This window comes from Nomascus leucogenys, chromosome 12 (assembly GCF_006542625.1).
Source record: "Nomascus leucogenys isolate Asia chromosome 12, Asia_NLE_v1, whole genome shotgun sequence".
Classification (NCBI taxonomy): domain Eukaryota; kingdom Metazoa; phylum Chordata; class Mammalia; order Primates; family Hylobatidae; genus Nomascus; species Nomascus leucogenys.
In genome coordinates, this window is record NC_044392.1 from 75462544 (window position 1) to 75482993 (window position 20450).

The window sequence follows — 20450 nt, forward strand, 5'->3', positions numbered from 1 at the left end:
ATGTCTGTGATTTGCCAGTGAGTTGGCCAATGGCTTAATAATCTACCATGACCTTCCTCGTGTCTATCTAGGGTGGGTAGGCTGTCAGCTGAGGGCTGGATGGCTTTTGGCTAGGATGCCTAAGTTCTTTTCCATGTGGTTCCTCATCTTTCAGCAGGTTAGCTTGGGCTAATTCACATGGTAGTCTCAGGATTTCAAGTGTGGTAAGAGTGAACAGTGTACGAGTACATTTCAAACCTTTGTGCTATATTTCTTAATGCCAGCCAGGGGCACTGAGTCACTGTGGCAAGGCACTGCCAAAGGGTGTCAGTAGAGGAATAGGAATATTTTATGGCCATTTTTGTAGTCTATTATGCTAGGCCTCTGTAATAACCTAGCATTGTTGGTTTCCTTACCACCAGTCTTGCCCTGTCCAATCCATTTTTTCACAGCAGTCAATGGATGGTCTATCATGTAACCACCCTATTTAAAACTTCACTGGGATATCACTGCTCTGAGAATAAAGTCCTAACCCTTTAATGTGATGAATATAATACCCCAGGATTTGTATTCTGTCTACCTCTCTGGGCTTTGACTCTTTCCCTGTTATGTTCTTAATTTCTCTTGGTTATTCAAATAGCTAGTTTAATTCTCACCAAGGCAGAAGGGAGCATACCGCAGTCAATTCTCATTGGTCTCCTTTTCTCTTTCTATCTGAAAAACTCTTCATTTTCCTGTCTTTCTTCTTTCCCTTTTCCTAACTCGCCTATTTATCCCTCAGTGTCAGCTAAAACATCCTTTCCTCAGGCCTCCCTTAACTGAAGTATAAGTGAAACTTAGCATTTGTACTTCACTGTAATCACATGTTCAAAATCTGACTTTCCCATGAGACTAAAAGCTTTGTGAGATCAGGGACATTATCTGTTTCACCTAGTACTGAATCTCTGACATGTAACACAGTGCCTACTCTATAATAGGTACTTAATCAATACTGGTTAAAACAACAGGTACTCCTGGCTTGTCTGAGTTTTGAACTTTTTTTACTATGGCACATTGCAATTTAGATTCAATTTGCTGATCTATTTTCTTTTGCCCATATATTTAATTAATTTTATGTTCATGAACTAAAAATGATTTTAGTAGTGCGTATATATATATATATATATAAATTCAAATCACTTTTCTTGTTCAAGGGTTAAATGTAAATGACATTTTATGTTAATGAATTTTTCCTGCAGTCTGATCTCCTTAGAAAAAAAATAAGCAGATAATTTAGGATGAAAATGTCTGGACTACACAAAAGGATACTCAGGCAATGTTTCAGCGGTTTGAGAGCAGTCCTACCCATGTTACTTTAGCTGTGGCCTGTTACCACATGGAAATTTCCTGGTGGGCCACCATGATAAATATTGGCTAAGGTCTACTCTGTGGAGGCAGGTTTACCCTGGAGGCCATTCTAAAAGTAATGGAAAACCTACTCAGGAAATGTAATTTCAAGGCCTATCTTCCTTGACTTGTGCAATTTTGAAAGTTCAGCCTGTGTCGTGCACATTTTGTGTCAGATGAAGTTTTCACAGCAAAGCTCATAGTAGTTCTGATAACTGATACTATAAAGAAAACCCAGAAACACAATTTCCAGAAGCTTCTCTGGACACTAGAAAAGATTGTCAAATCAAATAGTTCTTCTCAAATCAAAATGATCGTTATTGCCCTTGAAGACTAAATGATGTATTATTTGAATAAATCTAATGAGTTAGGAACCTATACAGTGGTTTATACCCCTCTTCCCACACCCTTTGCCTTCTGGGATTTCTCAGTTTTCCCATCTATGAAATGGAAATGTTCATAATGTTATATTTCGTAAGTCTAAACAACATAATCTTATACTTCATAAACTTGCTATAGAGCTAGGGTGAGCTAATAGGTTTGAAATAACTTTGTATACTATAAAATGCTATTAATTCATCAAACATTTATTAAGTACATATATACCAGACCTTGTGCTAGACCCAAGGGAGGGATATTAAAAAATTCTTGCTCTGTGATTGAGCTCACAACCGAGGGAAGTGACAGATGCAGGTAAAATCATAATATAGGATAAACAAAACTGCAGCATCGCAGATGGTGTATTAGTTAATTCTGTCTAGCGGGTTCACAGAAGAGAAGATATTTAATGTGGGCTTGGAATGATAGGTAATATTTCACCAGAGGGAGAAGGCACAAAGGGCATTCCAGTCAGATATCTACTTATAATCAGTGTCAAGAGAGTCACTCCATTGTTGAAGCAATGACAAGTGGAAGGAAGATAACCAGAAGGCATATAAAGGTGATGTAATTGTTTCTTTTCTTTCTTCTACTTCTTTTTGTTTTTTTTTGGATTGAGAGAAGGCAAACTAAATTCGTAAAACAAAGAAGCATCAAAGACAACTGAACCAGGACAAGAAATGGTGAAAGTGTAGCAGGGAAAACAATCTGTTACTTTATACATACCCTAACAAATCCATGAAAGTTTGAAACCTCAATGAAACTCAAGGAAACCCCATGAATGAAAATAGGATGCTCCTCTTTTAACGATCAAGCAAGTGAATAGATCAATTTGGAGATTACAAAACAATGAAAAGTGACTGACAGTATGTTTGTCAAAGATACATTCAAATGCATTTTACAAAACAACTTCAACAATAGTTCATGAACTAAGCAGGACAATGGGAGAATAAGCTGAGTTCTAGTCAGAATTATTACCAATACATTGTGTCATAGGTGTAAGGGCCTGTTACTCCTTTATACCCCCTCAACTCTTTTGCTGAGTGAATATTCTGATTTTATTTTAAAGACAGAAATCTGTGCAAGAAAAAGTAGCAAAGCATTTTAAGGGTAAATGATTCAAAATCTCAGGCGGCAGCATACACATATACACACATACAAACTCATTTCTCACATTCGGAACTATGAAGTTAAAGATCAGACATATAATTTACACTACTGTTGAAGGTGAAAGGGGGTGCTATTTATAATTTTCATTGGGGAAACAGGTACAAACCTGGACTGTCCCAGGCAGAATTAGATGTATGGTGACCCTAGTTATAGGAAACACAAGTTAGACTTTGTTAAACACGACAAAGCCAATGTTCTTTGTGCTCCTCTAAGGAGCTCCTGGAGCTTTTGGTCTTGACATATCAGAAATTTTGGTATAGGCATAATTTATAATGTAAGTGCTGAGTAGGGATCGGTATAATATTGTAGTTAAGAGCATTACTAGTTTCAAATCCTGGGAAATTAATTGTGTGACGTTGGACAAGATGCATCTATATGAGCAGCTACTCTGTACCTTAGCTTCTTCATTTGTAAATTGAGAACAATAATTGGTTATAGTGAGAATTAAATGAGTTAATATATGGAAATTTCTTGTAGCAAGGTCTGGCTCACAGCATCATATATTATTATATATTGTCATTTTGTGTAATTATCCCCCATTTTATAGATTTCAAAAGAAACACACACACACAACCAAAAGAAACAAATAAATTTTATTTTAGGGTTTATCTGATGTCTTTTAGGTTCACTTTAGAATATTCAAGAAGAGATCCAGGCATTAGACTGAGCTGGAAACTTGGGTCTCCCACAGAAAGAACTATCTTCCCGGCTTTCTCTGGAAATGAGTGGAGGGAATGAAGAGGTACTATTAGCCCTTATTTTACTGGTTTGGTTTCAAGTCTCTGAGATGTCCAATGTTGATCAGACTTACGGCGGAGGTGCTACTCATATAGATGCATTTTCAAGGCAAATGAGGTTTAAAAAGTACTAAAGACATCTGGAACAACCACAGTGGGGTCCGTATTTTTATGTTTACATTTAAGTCTCACATGCCCGGCTAAAACTTCTTCATCATTGTAAATAATAAAAATTACAGCTAACATTCTTGAACACTTACTAAGTGCCAGGCCCACCCCTAAGTGTTCATATGTGTTAACTCATTTAATCCTTACAACACATACTTGAGGTAAATACTATTGTTATTACCATTTTGCAGATGAAGATACTGAGGGACAGAGAGGTTGAGGATTTATTTATCTCTGCATTTTACCAGTGCCATACATACCAGGCACCTAATATTTACTGGATCAAATTTTGCATGCAGATTTATTAATATTTTCTAGCAGAGCTCATTTGCATGGTTGATTTTTTTTTTCAGTAAAAAGAACTTTTGAGAATCCGTTTAGAGGAAAAACATTTACAGCTGCCTTGTTACCCTTGCCTATATTTGTCTGTGGTATTTTGATTTCTGCAAGACCGTAAGAGTTAGTAATCACAAATAACATTTCAAATAACCTTTTAAGTATCATTTTAGGTAAGGATAGAAATATTAAACGAGATTTTCAGTTCTGGAAATCAGTCTGACAAACAAATATAGATTGTTTTTAATAAATCATTTAGGTATATCTTCCTATACCTGATGCTAAATGACGAGTTAATGGGTGCAGCACACCAACATGGCACATGGATACATATGTAACAAACCTGCACATTGTGCACATGTACCCTAAAACTTAAAGTATAATAATAAAAAAAAAAGAAAAAAAATCATTTATATTTGGCTTAAAAAGCATTATGGTGGATTTTTTTCTCTAATGATTTGATTCCTAATTATGTTTACCTCAGGACAATATCATAATTGCTTGTATTTTCCAAGCATACACCAGCTGATGAGAAGCGAGGGGGGACATTATTGGACAGTTCTGTAAATGCCAGTAGGACAGTTTGGGGTTAATGGTGAATCTCTGACTCCTCCACGGAGTGGAAAATCTCTGCGGGAACATCCTTCAGTGGATTGCATGCCAGTGGTAAAATGCGTGAAGCACAGAGAGGAAGCTGAGCAGCGAAAGAGGCAGCAGGAAAGACATAAACAGCAGATAACATGGGGAAGATAACACAGAGTAGCCATTAGAGGCGATTGGTCAGGGAGGCCAGATGAAGATGGTGGTAAATTTTTATCCTCCTCAGTAGGCTATTTTGCAATGGTACTTTGTATATTAAATGATTTGCTGAAAAAGCAGATACCACATTTTAATGTTCTGTGTCGGTTATAGAAAACTATAACAGGGGAAAAATAGTGTTCCCAAGGATAAGGTAATATCATTGTGTGTTTATTTGCTATATTTTAAATTTTAAAGGTCCAGGCTCATGAAATAAATTATGGTTAGATTAAATGCTTTTCTAAATGCCAAAGTGATAATGGTCTATTTCTATTTCTTCCTCAGTTTGATAACAGAAATCTGAACATGACTATAATCTCATCAGACTTGTTTCTTTAATAAAAGATGTTACCCACAAGGATTCATTCATGCAACAAACACTTATTGAGCAGTAATCATGGACATGTAAACAGTCTAGGAGGAGATAGAAACACTAAAAAACAATTATACAGATCACCCTAAAATTACAATCATTTCAAATGCCACAAAGAAAAAGAAAAATTAGGGTGTTTCTCAGAGCGTGGTATAGAAGGACCTGATCTAGACAGGTGTGTGTTGGGAGAGGAAGGAGGGTAGAGAGAAAGTCTCCCTGAATAAGTTATACTTAAGGAGGCGAAGAATAGTGAGGAATTGGCAGAGCGAAGGCAGTGACGGGAAGAGTCAGGTGTGCATGATTGATCTTACTCTATTCTTTATAGTAACTGGGTTTGTGTCTATGAAGTTAGTACAAAAGAAGCTTAGTTAACTATGTCTGGTGTGGCCAGGTGGAAGAATGCAATGGAAATATGAAAACATTACAAAATGACAATAGGGTACTGGATTGACACAATGTTTGTCTTCTAAAATACCCTCTTGTATCCTGGCAAGCAAAGACATATGGTAGAATTATAGAAATAGAGGTGGAGAGTTTGCCTACTTTTTGTCTTCGAAGTTGCCAGAAGAGGGATGAAGAGGCTGTGAATTCTGAAGAGGCAGAAGATAGCAATGAGGTAATGCTGATTGCTCTCCTCATGGTAGTGCAGTTACCACAAGCTAATGTGGACTTCTTGCTGGACAGACAGGGTAATGCATAAAATGCCTTCTAAGGATGCGGATATAAAAAACTCAGATGGCAGTCATATAAAAACCCACTTCTAAAGACATTCTGAGGGGAATTCAATGCTGCTTTCAGAGCAAGGGTTTTACATCTACATAATTTAAAACTACGTGTTATGGATAATTTTAGATATTTATTTTTATTTCAATATGAGGAAGAGGAAACTCATATGACTTTTTCTGTGCTGATGCTGGATTCTGTATATAGCCTCAGAATGAGTCTGACATTAAAAGTAAAAATGAGTTAAATTCTCATGTCTTTTTTTTGGGAAAAAAGCAACAACAACAAACAAACCCAAACCCCAAACTGTGTGGGAGGAAGAGGCAGTGCTCTGTCTGGGAGATTTGAGGGGAGAGCTTTCAGAATGCTCACAGCCCACATGATCACATGGTGCAAATTCTTGGGGGGGGAATTCTTTGGCAGCCTAACATATATAATTTTCCTCAGAGCAGAAGACTTTATGTTAAAGTTTTACAATCACAATAAGATTTAAAGAATTACTCTTTAATTAAGAAAATGGCTAGATATTTTCCTATAGTTTCCTTTCAGAAAATAGGTTTCTTAACAATTTAATGCAATGGTTGGAGTAATGACAGAAAAGCACAGACTCACCACATACTCATTTAGGAACATGTGGGTTTGTTTAGGTGTGAATCCCAGTTAGGAATATGCATTAAATTATTCTACTTTCATGCAATTAGGTGGATTAAATGATCAAATCCCACAAGGATAGTTCTGTGAAAGTCATGGCTAGATTGACAGTTCTCAAGTTCAGATATCTCCACTTGAAATTGAAGTAACCAAATATAATAGTTCCTCTGTCAACTCTTGACTATTAGTGTGTAAATTATGCATGGATGGTACATTGACTGCCAAGGGTCAATAGCAACACTTCATCAGGGAGCCCAGATGATTCGAGTTCTGCTGTGTGCCAGCTTGATGCTGAAGGAGATATGAAAAGTTTAATAATGGTCATAGTTAATATTTATTGAGCATTCTGTATATGTCAGGCAATATTCTAAGTGCTTTCATGTTTTATCTCACTGACTCTTCAAAACAGCTCTTTGAAATCTGTGTTATTCTTATCTCCATTTTACAAATTAGAGAAAAGGAAAGTTGCAAAAATCGGCCGAAGCTTGTAATTGCGCTCAGGCTAGCAAACCACAAATGTGCTTTGTGAGAAGGGAAAACATACTTTATGGATTCTTTTATTTTCAAGACATACCTAATTAAAAAATTTAGCCTAATTTGTCCCCATTCAAGGGCTTTTTTTTTCTTAGTGAAACAAAATTTAGTGCTACTAGAAACTAAACTTTATTGGTCAACATGTGTGGAGAAGTCCCAGGAGGTTACTTTGTTTTCTTGACTTGACATTGTGAGTTTGTAGGAAAATAATACCTCTTGGTTTTCCTTTCCTTATCTCCCAAGGTGAGAAATCACAAATAGATTTTTAAAATCCCTTATAGGTATATAGTATGCAGCAGCATGTCTCAAATGTATTCGACAGTCAACTCCCTCCATCTTTTTTGGGGAGAATTTTGTGCAGTAAATGTTTTCCAAAACACACTTTGGTAAATGCTATCGTGTGTTTACTATAAGCATATTTTGCCACCTTTTGTCTCCCACTCACTAGAGTCTGCATATCATCTTTAAAGTTTTCGTAATTTTGAATCCAGTGGTCTCTTTTCAGATAATGACTTCCCAACAATGGACATTACAGACGATTTCTGATTCCTCTTGGAATGTTTTCCTTTCTGGGTTTCCAGAATACCGTTTCTTTCTGCTCCTTTGTTTTCTCTTTTCAGTTTTCTTTATTAACTTGCCTTTATCTAAATCTTAGATGTTAGTGTACCGCAAGCTTCCATCCTTGACTGTCTTTCTTGTGTCTCAATGTTATATTCCAGTTGCTTCATTAAACTGCCACACTCATTCTTTTTTTTTTTTTTTTTAACAGAGTCTCGCTCTGTCACCCAGGCTGGAGTGCAGTGGCGCTGTCTCGGCTCACTGCAGCCTCTGCCTCCTGGGTTCACGCCATTCTCCTGCCTCAGCCTCCTGAGTAGCTGGGACTACGGGTGCCCACCACCACGCCCGGCTAATTTTTTTTTTTTTTTTGTATTTTTAGTAGAGACAGGGTTTCACCATGTTAGCCAGGATGGTCTCGATCTCCTGACCTCGTGATCCGCCTGCCTCGGCCTCCCAAAGTGTTGGGATTACAGGCGTGAGCCACGGCGCCCGGCCGCCACACTCATTCTTAATTTATGATACCTTCCCCGACATCTTTAGAAATAATGAATTAATTTTCATTTTCTCTGCTAAATGCACTTTATTTTTCCCATAGTGAAATGCATACCACCTTGCATATGTCTGCCTTCTAACTAGCCTCTTTTGTCAAGATGTGATAGGCTCTATTGCAGTTAATACTAGTTATCAGAAAAAAGTTTACATCTCACTCATGCAAGAATCTGTCGCAGATCTGGGCAACTCTCAAGGACAGCTGTGTGCTGGTCTGTTCAGTGACTCAGGGATCTAGGCAACCTCAAACTTGAGGCTCTACCTGCTCAATACAAGGACTGTTCTTATATTTCCATGGCAGAAGAGAGTAGAAAGTGAGTAGGGGCTTCTACTGGCTCAGTGTGGACTGACACAGATTTGTGCTATTCACATTTCATTGAGCAGAACTAACGATAGGGTTTTATCTTTTGACAGTAAGATTGAAAGTTTAGTTACCCATGTGCCCAGGAAAGAAATAACTTTTGTTGAAAAGCTTAACACAGGGATTGTATCATAAATATTTCTATACCCCCAGTACTTGGCACAGAGTTTAACAATAGATGTTCAATAAATGTTTGGTAAATTGAATCTAATCTAGTTTAAACTTGAGTCATTTTACTGATGGAAGAACTGAAGCCCTTCAAAGAAAAGTGACTTTCCTCAAATTATTCCGATATTTACATGGCTAGAGCAAGAATCTAGATCTTTTGCTCTTTTTTACTATATCTGATATTCATGGAAGAGTTTGTTCTACAAGAATTGTACGATTTTGTTGGGTTGCGCATTATTCCCATTAAGGCTATGAGTTTTGTTTTTTGGAATGTTTGTTAACTTGCTTTACGTTTTTGCTTACAGAGTTAACAGAGATATGACATGAACATATATTAGAAAAATGATTCACACACAATAGAAAAATAAGTATAGATTATCAGCTTGTTGCCAGCAGCATCAATAATTTTTTTTTTTTGTTACTAAATAGCCCACATAAGTTTGAGCAATATTGTCTCATTTACTAGATGGCGTTTAGTTGCATAAACAAATGCTTTTACTGATAGAAAATAAAAGAAGATTGAAGAAAACCACAGAGTATTATCAATTATTACCCATTCTTACTTCTTATTTCTTTACTGTAGTTTTTGGAATGGTAATTTGGTGTATTTGCTTAGCAATTTCGGGGCCTATTTTCCCATTTTATCCTTACTAACTTTTTAAGTAGTAGGTAGGGATTCTCTTAGTACTGTCTGTGGAAATATTGCAGTCCTATGGCTACTATAGTATCTTTTTTGGTAACCTTATTTATTTCAATGCTTGATGGTCTTATTTGCTTTACACCTCAGGGTTCTCCTCAAAACTCCATTGAGGTTCTCTCTTAAGCTGTACCTCTGTAGGTAATATTCCACTTGAACGTATAAACTTCAATGCATTGTTTCTAAAATAAACTCATAATCTTCCCTGCTCTCAAGCTTCCTCAAACAAATAAACAAACTGGCGGAGACTGTTACCTGTAGCATGTGGCTAATTTCTAGTCAGAGAATATGAACAGAACTTATGGGTATTTCTTCCGTGTCTGGCCCATATCATTTTTCTGGCCAATGAACAAACAAATAAGCAAGCCAAATACAACAACAAAGATTAAAAAAAAAAAAAACCGTTCCTAGTTTCCACTTGGCTGGAGAAGACTCTGCCAAGCTTGGAAGCCATATTGTTGAAAGTGGCAGAGCATTTTATTGACTTGAGTTCTTCAGTGACTATGGGGAAAGAGCTCTATTACTCTCCTAGACTGTATGGAGAGTAAGAAATAAACTTATTCCATGTTGAGTCATTGTTTGAGTCTATTATTACCACAGAATACTTTGATACAGAAACCTCAGTTTGTGTACCTGTGAAATGGGAATAATAACTACCTTACTTTGAGAACGAAATGAGATAATACAAACAAAGCACTTATTTTAATACATGATTCATAAAAGAGATATGATAAATTTTAGTCTACTCCCTTCCTTCCTTCTTCATATAGATATGAGAAATACAATCCTTTTAATTCCCTTCAGAAACTTCCAAATCCACTACCCCTCTTTCTTGACACAGAGATAGTGGTTATGAGATTGAAACTCTGTATATCTCCCAATGCTGAAGTCTACACACAGACTTGGATCCAAATCCACATTCTCTTCCCTTACTCCTGTTCCAATACTATTCTTTCTGCTATTTAATATTAGCCAGTATTTATTAAGTGGTTAGCATATACCAAGTAATATGCAAAGCTCGGCATGGATTATACAATTAGATCTCATGATGTGGGCATTGTTTTATATCCCCATATTTCAGATTAAAGAATTGGGAAGAGAAAAATTAAGCAGTTTGCTCAAAAAGCAAGTATATCTTCAAACTCTCTGGTTCTATTTTCACTTTTTATCTGCATTTAAACATGCACATATCCCTACAATCTTGAGAAAAACCATTCCGTGAAACTTGGCTTCCTTCTTCATTATCTTCATTTTCTGTCTCAACTTCCTCACCTTCACTCTTCAAGCCCTCTGCTCTCACCACTCCAATGAAATGCCTCTATTTTCTAGTAACACATGCAGTGGTTTGGATTATCATTCAACCTTTCTGAAATATTTAGTTCTGTACTACTCTCTCTTCCCCAAAACACTAGAGGAGAGTTTGTTACATACCACACTACTCTTCTAGCTACTGTTTCTCAGTCTAACTTTGGGGACTCTTTCTTCTGATAGTTCCTTGAATGCTAGTGTCCCTCAGGGTTCTATCACTAAAATTTTCTTTTTTTTTTACATTAAATATTCTGCTTATAATATCATTTACTCCTACAGTTTCAATTGCTGTATATGCTACTAATTTCTAGTTTTTTAAAAAATCTCATCTACACGTCTTTTGAATTCCATATTCATTTGATCAATTTCAAGTTGAGATTCTAAATTTAGATCCCACATAAGCACCTCGAATATAACATATCTAAAATTGTACTTATAATCTCTCCCTCTAAAATCTTTCCTTCTAACATGTGTCCCTCTGAGCTCCTCTGTCTTAGGAATTTGTCTATTTGTCCAAATTAGAAATTGCACATCATCTTGGGATCTGCTTTTTCATTCATCCCCTAAATGCAATCAAGTTCTAAGCCTTGTTAACTAATGTAAAATTTTATTTCCAAAATATACTTCCTAAATGTACATGATAGGCTTTTTTTTTCAATCATCATTTACTACCAATTGCCATTATTCATGCCTTCTGTGCATCAGAAGCTGATGCAACATTATTTGCCGTTCTCAGAAAATAGCATGCCCTTTCATGCTTTGAGAAATGATGTTGTCCTTTTCTTCCTTTTCGGGTTGGAAAACTCTTTCAATAATAACTATATTATCATCACCAGTGTGAATCTTGGGAAGTGTTTCCTGAGGTCAAGCTGGCTGCTCACCTACCCTCCCTCCTATGCTACTATAGAGCTCTGCGCTTGGCTCCTTTCTAAATATTTATAAAAAGTTTCTAAGCCTTTGCCTATTCATCTCCCCTTCTAGACTGTGAGAGCCTTGAGAAAGGAAAGCCTGTTTTTATGACAGTGAATTGGATCCTTCCTAATTTAAAAATATATCTGCTAAATGACCAGTTCACTGAATGCTCATTTGCCAAATGATCAGATTCACCAAATTTACCAGATTTATCAATTCATCCCAAATAGTTGTAATAAAGTGATTAGGATGTTTAAATTTGGTACCCAATGATGAAATATGATTTTCTGGATATTAACTTTTTAAGGTTAAACCCAACTTGAGAACCTGGCAAAAAAAAACTGTAAATGCTAAAGAATCAGTATTTATTTTTAAAATTTCTCAAAGGAAAAGCCGTTTTTCAGCTTTTTTTTTTTTTGAGGGGGTTATTTTACATGTAATGGGACTTCTTGTCTACCTCAGATATAGTTTCAGTTATCTCTGAATGTCATTTCCTATTTTGGTAAACTTTATGCATTTTCCTTATTCTTCTGCTACTTCCTCAAATGGCATACCAGCTTTCCTTTTATATCTCTAGCATTTATAGTTTAAGATGAAATTAAACTTTAATCAGGAGATTGAACTTTAAATTTAAATTCACAGGCACTAAAATAAATCAGAATTTTAAATTAAAGTTTATTGAAAGAAAAATTTTAAATTAAATAAAATTTAGAATTAAAATTTACATTCATTCAAAAAAATCAGAATTAGTTTAAACCATCACATCTCACATGAAACTAAAAATGTGATTTCTATCAGGGAACAATTAAGGTATCTTGACTTGGTTGGCAGTAATTTGCAAATGATTCTCTATGAAAGCACATAAAAAAAGAAAAAAAAATGACCACAATGGACCAAATGAAAAAGATACAAAAAATGGATAAAACATAAATAGATTAGGCTGGGCGCAGTGGCTCACGCCTGTAATCCGAGCACTTTCGGAGGCCAAGGCAGGTGGGTCACAAGGTCAGGAGTTCGAGACCAGCCTGACCAACATGGTGAAACCCTGTCTCTACTAAAAATACAAAAATTAGCCGGGCATGGTGGTGCATGCCTGTAGTCCCAGCTACTCAGGAGGCTGAGGCAGGAGAATTGCTTGAACCCAGGAGGTGGAGGTTGCAGTGAGCCGAGATTGCACCACTGCGCTCCAGCCTGGGTGAGAGTGAGACTCTGTCTCAAAAAAAAAAAAAAAATACTGTAAATGAAAACAGATGAATGCTAAAAGATTGGCTCAATAAAAAATGAAATTTTAAAAGGAATAAAAATCAGTATAAATGAGTAATTTCTACATGAAACTTAAAATTTTACTAATGACATATGTACTGTTTTATATTCAGTCGTCAAATCAAAATATTTCTCTTAAAATTTATAAGATTATTTTTATGAAGTCACTATGTTCAATGGGTTGGTTTTCAGAAAATAAGCCATGTGGTGAACTGATTTTTAGTGATTTTTCCCTGCTTATTTGCCACCAGCAAATTTCCCAAACTCCCAACTTCTCCAATTTCCATAACTTCTTCTGTGAAATTGAAGTTTCTCTTCCCCCTGAGATGATCAGCAGTCTTCTTAAGTGATAGCCATTTATTCTTTTTTAACCAAGGTTTCTTAAGCTGCTCTGGCTTGACATTTTCTTCCCTCCTAGACCTGACCCATATCTGCTCTTAGGTGTCTCAGAAATTCTTCAAATTCAGTGTTTCCAAGACTGAATGTAGGTATATTCTTCTCTTCTGGTCCCTGCTATCTGAACTCTCCAAACTTTTGTTCCTTTTAGCATTCTTTTTTTTTTTTTTTTTTTTTTTTGAGACAGAGTCTCGCTCTATTGCCCAGGCTGGAGTGCATTGGTACGATCTCAGCTCATTGCAACCTCTACCTCTGGGTTCAAGAGATTCTCCTGCCTCAGCCTCCGAGTAGCTGGGAGTACAGGCACCCGCCACCACGCCCAGCTAATTTTTCTATTTTTAGTAGATATAGGGTTTCACCATATTGGCCAGGCTGGTCTCGAACTCCTGACCTCAAATGATCCACCCATTTTGGCATCCCAAAGTTCTGGGATTACCGGCATGAGCCATAGAATTCTCTTTTTAGGATATGGCCACCATCCATCCAGTAGCATAAGCCAGAAACAAGGAATCAACCCATGACTGGTTATTCTAGACGTTTTTCAAATGTCCATTCATTTCCATTACCCTGGTTCTAGTCCAAGTTTTGTTGAAACTCCTATAATAGTCTATTGTCTACATTATGGAATTGGGAACATAACATTTTTAAACTGCAAAGCTTAGAACAAAGGCTGTCACCCAGTAAGCATTCACTACATGTATGAACCGACATTGTATTAGTCCGTTTTCACACTGCTGATAAAGACATACCGAAGACTGGGCAATTTACAAAGGAAAGAGGTTTAATGGAGAACTCACAGTTCCATGTGTTGGGGAAGCCTCACAATCATGGCAGAAGGGAAGGAGGAGCAAGTCACATCTTACATGGATGGCAACAGGCAAAGAGAGAGAGCTTGCGTAGGAAGACTCCCATTTTTAAAACCATCAGATCTCGTGAGACCTAGTCACTATCACGAGAACAACACAGGAAACACACACTCCCATGATTCAATCATCTCCCACCGGGTAACTCCCACAACACGTGGGAATCATGGGAGCTACAAGATGAGATTTGAGCGGGGACACAGAGCCAAACCATATCAGACATTCAATTAAAGTAGTATATTATTTGGTGTTCTCTTATCCTCATTTAAGATTTTATTTAAAAATATTTAAAATATATTTCTAAAATACAGATTATATTGCCCTACTCTTTGAAACTTTTCAATAGTTCCCTATTACTCCTAAAGACCTAAATTCATTATATGACCTAGATGGTTGTGCAAGCTTTGGCTTCTGAACACCTTTCCATGTTCCTGGGACACCTTTCTCCCAATCTGGGCTCCAGGCACTGACTGTAAGGCCCTGGAATGTGCTCTGCCACTGTTTTGCCCAGAGCTTTGTTTGTGTACCTTCTAGTGCATCCCTCCTCCTGCCTATCCCAGCACACTGTAGCTCTTTTTCCACCTTGCTTTTCTTCTTTTATTAACAATAGACTTTATTTTTTAGAGCAGCTTTAGGTTCACAGCATAATTGAGCAGAAACTACAGACAATTCCCACCTACTCCCTACCCCCATATATTCACAGCCTCTCTCACTCTTTCCTTCATTTTAGCCTCCCACGCTAGATCTATTTCTTTTATATTAGCTCTAATAAATAAATAATATTTATTTAATATTATTAATAGAATAATAAATATATTATTAGTTATATATAAGAGAACCATATTCTCTTCCTTCACACATTACCTTGAGATTGTAATTTTTTATTGTGATTATCTGTAGCTTGTCTTCTTTTCCTCATAAAGCATAGAATCCATGAGGTCAAGGACTGTATTGACTTTTTTTTCCCTGAGATCTAATCAAGTGCCCATCATATAGAAGGTCTTCAATACACATTCATCATTGTGGCTGAATGACATATATCATATAATCCTACATAGTTTCTGGGTAAAACATATCTCTACATAATTACCGTTACAACACTTCGAAGATCTAAAATAAAAATTAACCATAACTTTGCTATTTGTTTCTGTCTCAGGCTAATTTAGCATTTCACATTTATAACTATTCTGGTCCAGTAGCTCTTAAAATTTAGCCACAGATATTTTATTAAGTATACACACACCGATGGAAGTAAAATTATTGTGTTCTGTGTTAAATATAATAATTTACTTCTATTTTTACTCTTTCTTATGTCTGTTTTCAAACCTGAAGTGTTTGATTTCCTTCTGCAAAAATTTGCTTACCTTACCTGAGAGGCAGATACCACCACAAGGGGGCAGAGATAGACAAATATTCAGTTCTTTTGACTGCGTTCTCTATCCTGAGAATATTCTTTAACAATACAAAGAATTTTGAGCCATTATTTTTTCTGTGAGTCTCTTTTTTCATTTGCCTTTCAATTTGAAATCTATAAGTACTATTATCCTCTTCATACAGTGTATACATTTTAAAAGATGAAGAGACCTCCACTATATACATTGTAGGCATTATATAAATTAACTCTTTAGTACATTAATTTTACAGTTATAAGAATGATATGTTAGACATTGCAGTAAACTGTTCACTGGTAATTTCATAGCTAGTTTCTACTGTCTTATCTTTAGCCTACACACACATACACACATGTACACACACACATACATAGATACATTGGTGGGGGAAAAAAGAGATTTTATTTTATTTTTGCATAATCATTCAGGGAATATTTAGGTATTTATGTCATAGAAACTAGAAATTAAACATTTGGGAAGAACAGGATTTTATAGTATAGTTTTATTTTTCTATCCTTTGTGCACTAAATATGTATTCATCTTCACTTTGATTAAGAAAAACACATGCTGAGCTATATGTATCTATCTTAACATAGTTCTCATAAACAGCTTGGATAGGACTTTATGTCAGCAATCTAATTACATAACTGACCTTGTTTTATTGGTTATTCTGAAATTTAGTTCTCTGTAAATATAGAGCCCATCCAATTTAGAGTTGAATTTTAAGAATGTTAACTTTAATGATAATGAGATAATTTATGTGCGAACAGATGCCTTGGTTAGAAGGAAGTTTAGAGGAGAAAGAGAGCTTTTTATTATAGAAAAACCAATAGCAGAAAGAATGTGACTTTGATTCAGATTGGGAATCACCAAAGATTGGTAACCACATGAGAATTTCACAGACAAATCATCTAAACTTGATGCCGGGCATTCAAGGTCATCCGTAGTCTGGGCCCACACATCCTTGCTGGCCCTTTTCTCATATCTCCACCCATCCTGCATTCTATTCACCTGGACCACTTGCCTTTTGGGGAACAAGTCATACTTTTCCATGCTTCTATGTCTTGGCCCTTGCCTGCTTTCCTAATCTGGAATTACACCTCTCCACATCACCTCTGAGTTTTCCCCCAGCTAATGCAAATAACTGAGCATATTTGTCATACTCTAATTTATTGAGCTCATGGAAAGATATTGCTAATAGACCACAATACTTTCTCCAGTCTCACTAAATGTAGCCTCAGTGTCCTTCTCAGTACAGCTTCTCAGAATAATTCAGATACCTATACCAATTAATTACTGATGGTTTATGAGATATTTGCCATCTTGGTGACTTAGCCCAAATTGGTGGCTAGTTAAGTAAACCAGGATTGGGTGGCTTTGGAGAATGTAATTTCGACTTGAATATGAAGATGCTTGTAGAACAGTGTTCCTTCCTCTGAACATGGCTACAGAAGAACAAATCAGTTATTCTGAAGGTAAGAAAATAAAACAACTTAAAATGTCATATAATTTTATTCATCTAAGTCAAACTGAGCTATTATATTCATCCCTAAGCACCATAGAAGAAGGGTCATGTTTATTTTGTTTATCACCATATCCCCAGCATTTAGCCAAGGGTCTGGTACATATCAGGTACTCAATAATATTTGCTGATTGAATGAACTAATAGTGAATAATGGCAAATATTATATTTCATGCCACACCATCTTCTCCATTAAATGGGGTAGATTTGCACTCTAAGCTGGCGACTGCTCTGGAGAAAGGGTTCCCAGAGAAGTAAAAGGGAAAGATTTTTTTTGAAGGTCAGTACATGACCTTTTGGAGGCAGCCACAGAAAGATACCAGCAGTAACAGTTGGGAAACCTGTGAGTGCTTTGTCTAGTCTGCTTCACTTCAAAGTATCAAAGAATCATACAATTTAAATAGTTTGGAACAAAGAGAGATTTATTCTGAGTCAATATGGATTCTATTAAATCGGACCTAAAGTATTAGACATTGGCACTGTTCTGAGACCCAATCTTTGGGAAGATTTAGTTCACTCTTAAATTTTTGAGGGGAAATATTTGAAAATCTTCCAAGGATATTTAATGTGATTTACATTTCTAAAGGTCGGTTAAGTCCCAGGTTAATTCCTCTTATACACTGGTTTCCTAAACTGAGAATAGAAGACTGAAAACTGAAAATTTGGTTATTCATATGACCACAGGAAGTATGGACAATGTTTAGTTTAAAAACGTGAGTTGTAGAAGCAGATGGCCTCTGGACCATCCGTCTCATTTTAAAAATTCGACTTTTACTTCAGATACAGGCGGTACCTGTGCAGGTTTGTTATGTGGGTATATTGCACTCAAGTAGTGAGCATAGTACCCAAAAGGTAGTTTTTCAACCCATGCCTCCTTCTGTCTCTCCCCTCTTTAGTAGTCTATAGTGTTTGTTATTCTCATGTTTATGTTCATGTGTGCTCAGTGTTTAGCTCCCACTTGTAAGTGAGAACATGTAGTATTTGGTTTTCTGTTCCTGCATTAGTTCGCTTAGGATTATGGCCTTTAGCTCCATCCATGGTGCTGCAAAGGACATGATTTCATTCCTTTTTATGGCTGCATAATATTCCATGGTGTACATGTACCACATTTTCTTTATCCAATCCACCATTGTTGGACACCTAGGTTGGTTCTATGTCTTTGCTATTGTAAATAGTGCATTGATGAACATAAGAGTGCATGTGTCTTTTTGGCATAATGATCTATTTTCCTTTGGGTATATATCAGTAATGAGATTGCTGGGTCGAATCGTAGCTCTGTTTTAAGTTCTTTGAGAAATCTCTAAACTGCTTTCCACAATGGCTGAACTAATTTACAATCCCACCAATGGTATAAACATTCCCTTTTCTCTACAAGCTCACTAGCATCTGTTGTTTTTTGGCTTTTTGATAATAGACATTTCGACTGCTATGAGATGGTAGCTCACTGTGGTTTTGATTTACACTTCTCTGACGATTAGTGAGAATGAGCATTTTTTCGTATGTTTGTTGGCCACTTGTATGTCTTCTTTTGAGAAGTGTCTGTTCATGTCCTTCACCCATTTTTGAAAAATGGGGTTATTTGTTTTTTGTTTAAGTTTCTACAGATTCTGGATATTAGACTGTTGTTAGATGCATAGTTTGCAAATATTTTCTCCCATTCTGTAGATTGTCTGTTTTCTCTTTTGATAGTTTATTTTGCTGTTCAGAATCTCTTAAGTTTAATTGGATTCCACTTGTCAATTTTTGTTTTTATTGCTACTGCTTTTGGTAACTTAACCAAAAATAATTTGCCAAGACTGATGTTCAGAAGGGTATTTCCTAGGTTTTCTTCTAGGATTTTTATCGTTTGGTATCTTACACTTAAATCTTTAACCATCTGTAGTTGATTTTTGTATACAGTAAAAGGTAAATGTCCAGTTTCATTCTTCTACATATGACTAGCCAGTTATTTCATCACTATTGAATAATGAGGACTTTTCCCATTGCTTGTTTTTGTTTGCCTTATTAAAGATCAGATGGTTGTGGCCGGGCGCACGCTTGTAATCCCAGCACTTTGGGAGGCCGAGGCGGGCGGATCACGAGGTCAGGAGATCGAGACCACGGTGAAACCCTGTCTCTACCAAAAATACAAAAAATTAGCCGGGCATGGTGGTGGGCGCCTGTAGTCCCAGCTACTCGGAGAGGCTGAGGCAGGAGAATGACGTGAACCCGGGAGGCGGAGCTTGCAGTGAGCCGAGATTGCGCCACTGCACTCCAGCCTGGGCGACAGAGCGAGACTCCGTCTCAAAAAAAAAAAAAGATCAGATGGTTGTAAGTGTATGGCTTTATTTCTAAGTTTTCTATTGTGTTCCACTGGTTTATGTGTCTGTTTTTGTACCAATATCATGCTATTCTGGTTATTATATCATTATAGTGTAGTTTGAAGTCAAGTAGTGTGATGCCTCTGGCTTTGAACATTTTGCTTAGGATTGCTTTGTCTATTGGGGCTTTATTTTTGGTTCCATATAGATTTTAGAATAGTTTTTTCTAATTCTATCAGGAATGACATTGGTAATTTGATAAGAATAGTGTTAAATCACTAAATCTCTCTCCAGTGTTGTTTTGTGCAGTATTACCATTTTGATGACATTGATTTTTTTTCCGTCTATGAGCATGGAATGCTTTTCCATTTATTTGTATCATCTCTGATTTCTTTCAGCAGCGTTTTGTAGTTCTCCTTATAGAGATCTTTCACTTCCTTGGTTAGCTGTATTCCTAGGTATTTCATTTTCTTTGTGCTTATTGTAAATGTGATCATGTTTTTTATTTGAATTTGAACCTGGACATTATTGGTGTATAGATATGTTACATAGATTTTGTACTCTGAAATTGTACTGAAATAATTTACCGGTTCAGGTAGCCTTTTGGCAGAATCTTTGGGGTTTTCTATATATAGAATAATACCATCAGTGAAGAGAGATAGTTGACTTTTTCTTTTCCTATTGAATGCCTTTTATTTCTTTCTCTTGCCTGATTGCTCTGGCTAGAACTTCCTGTCTCATTTGTTGATACATTAAGGAAAAGGTAACTAAATGCTTCAGAGAAAAGTAATAGCGTATATTAGCAAATTCCTTATAGATTTTGTCTCTTCCAGAGCTGTCAAACAGAACTTTTGCCATGATGACAATATTCTGTACTTGTTTTATCCAATATAATAGCCACTGGACACACATGGCCTCTGGGCACTTGA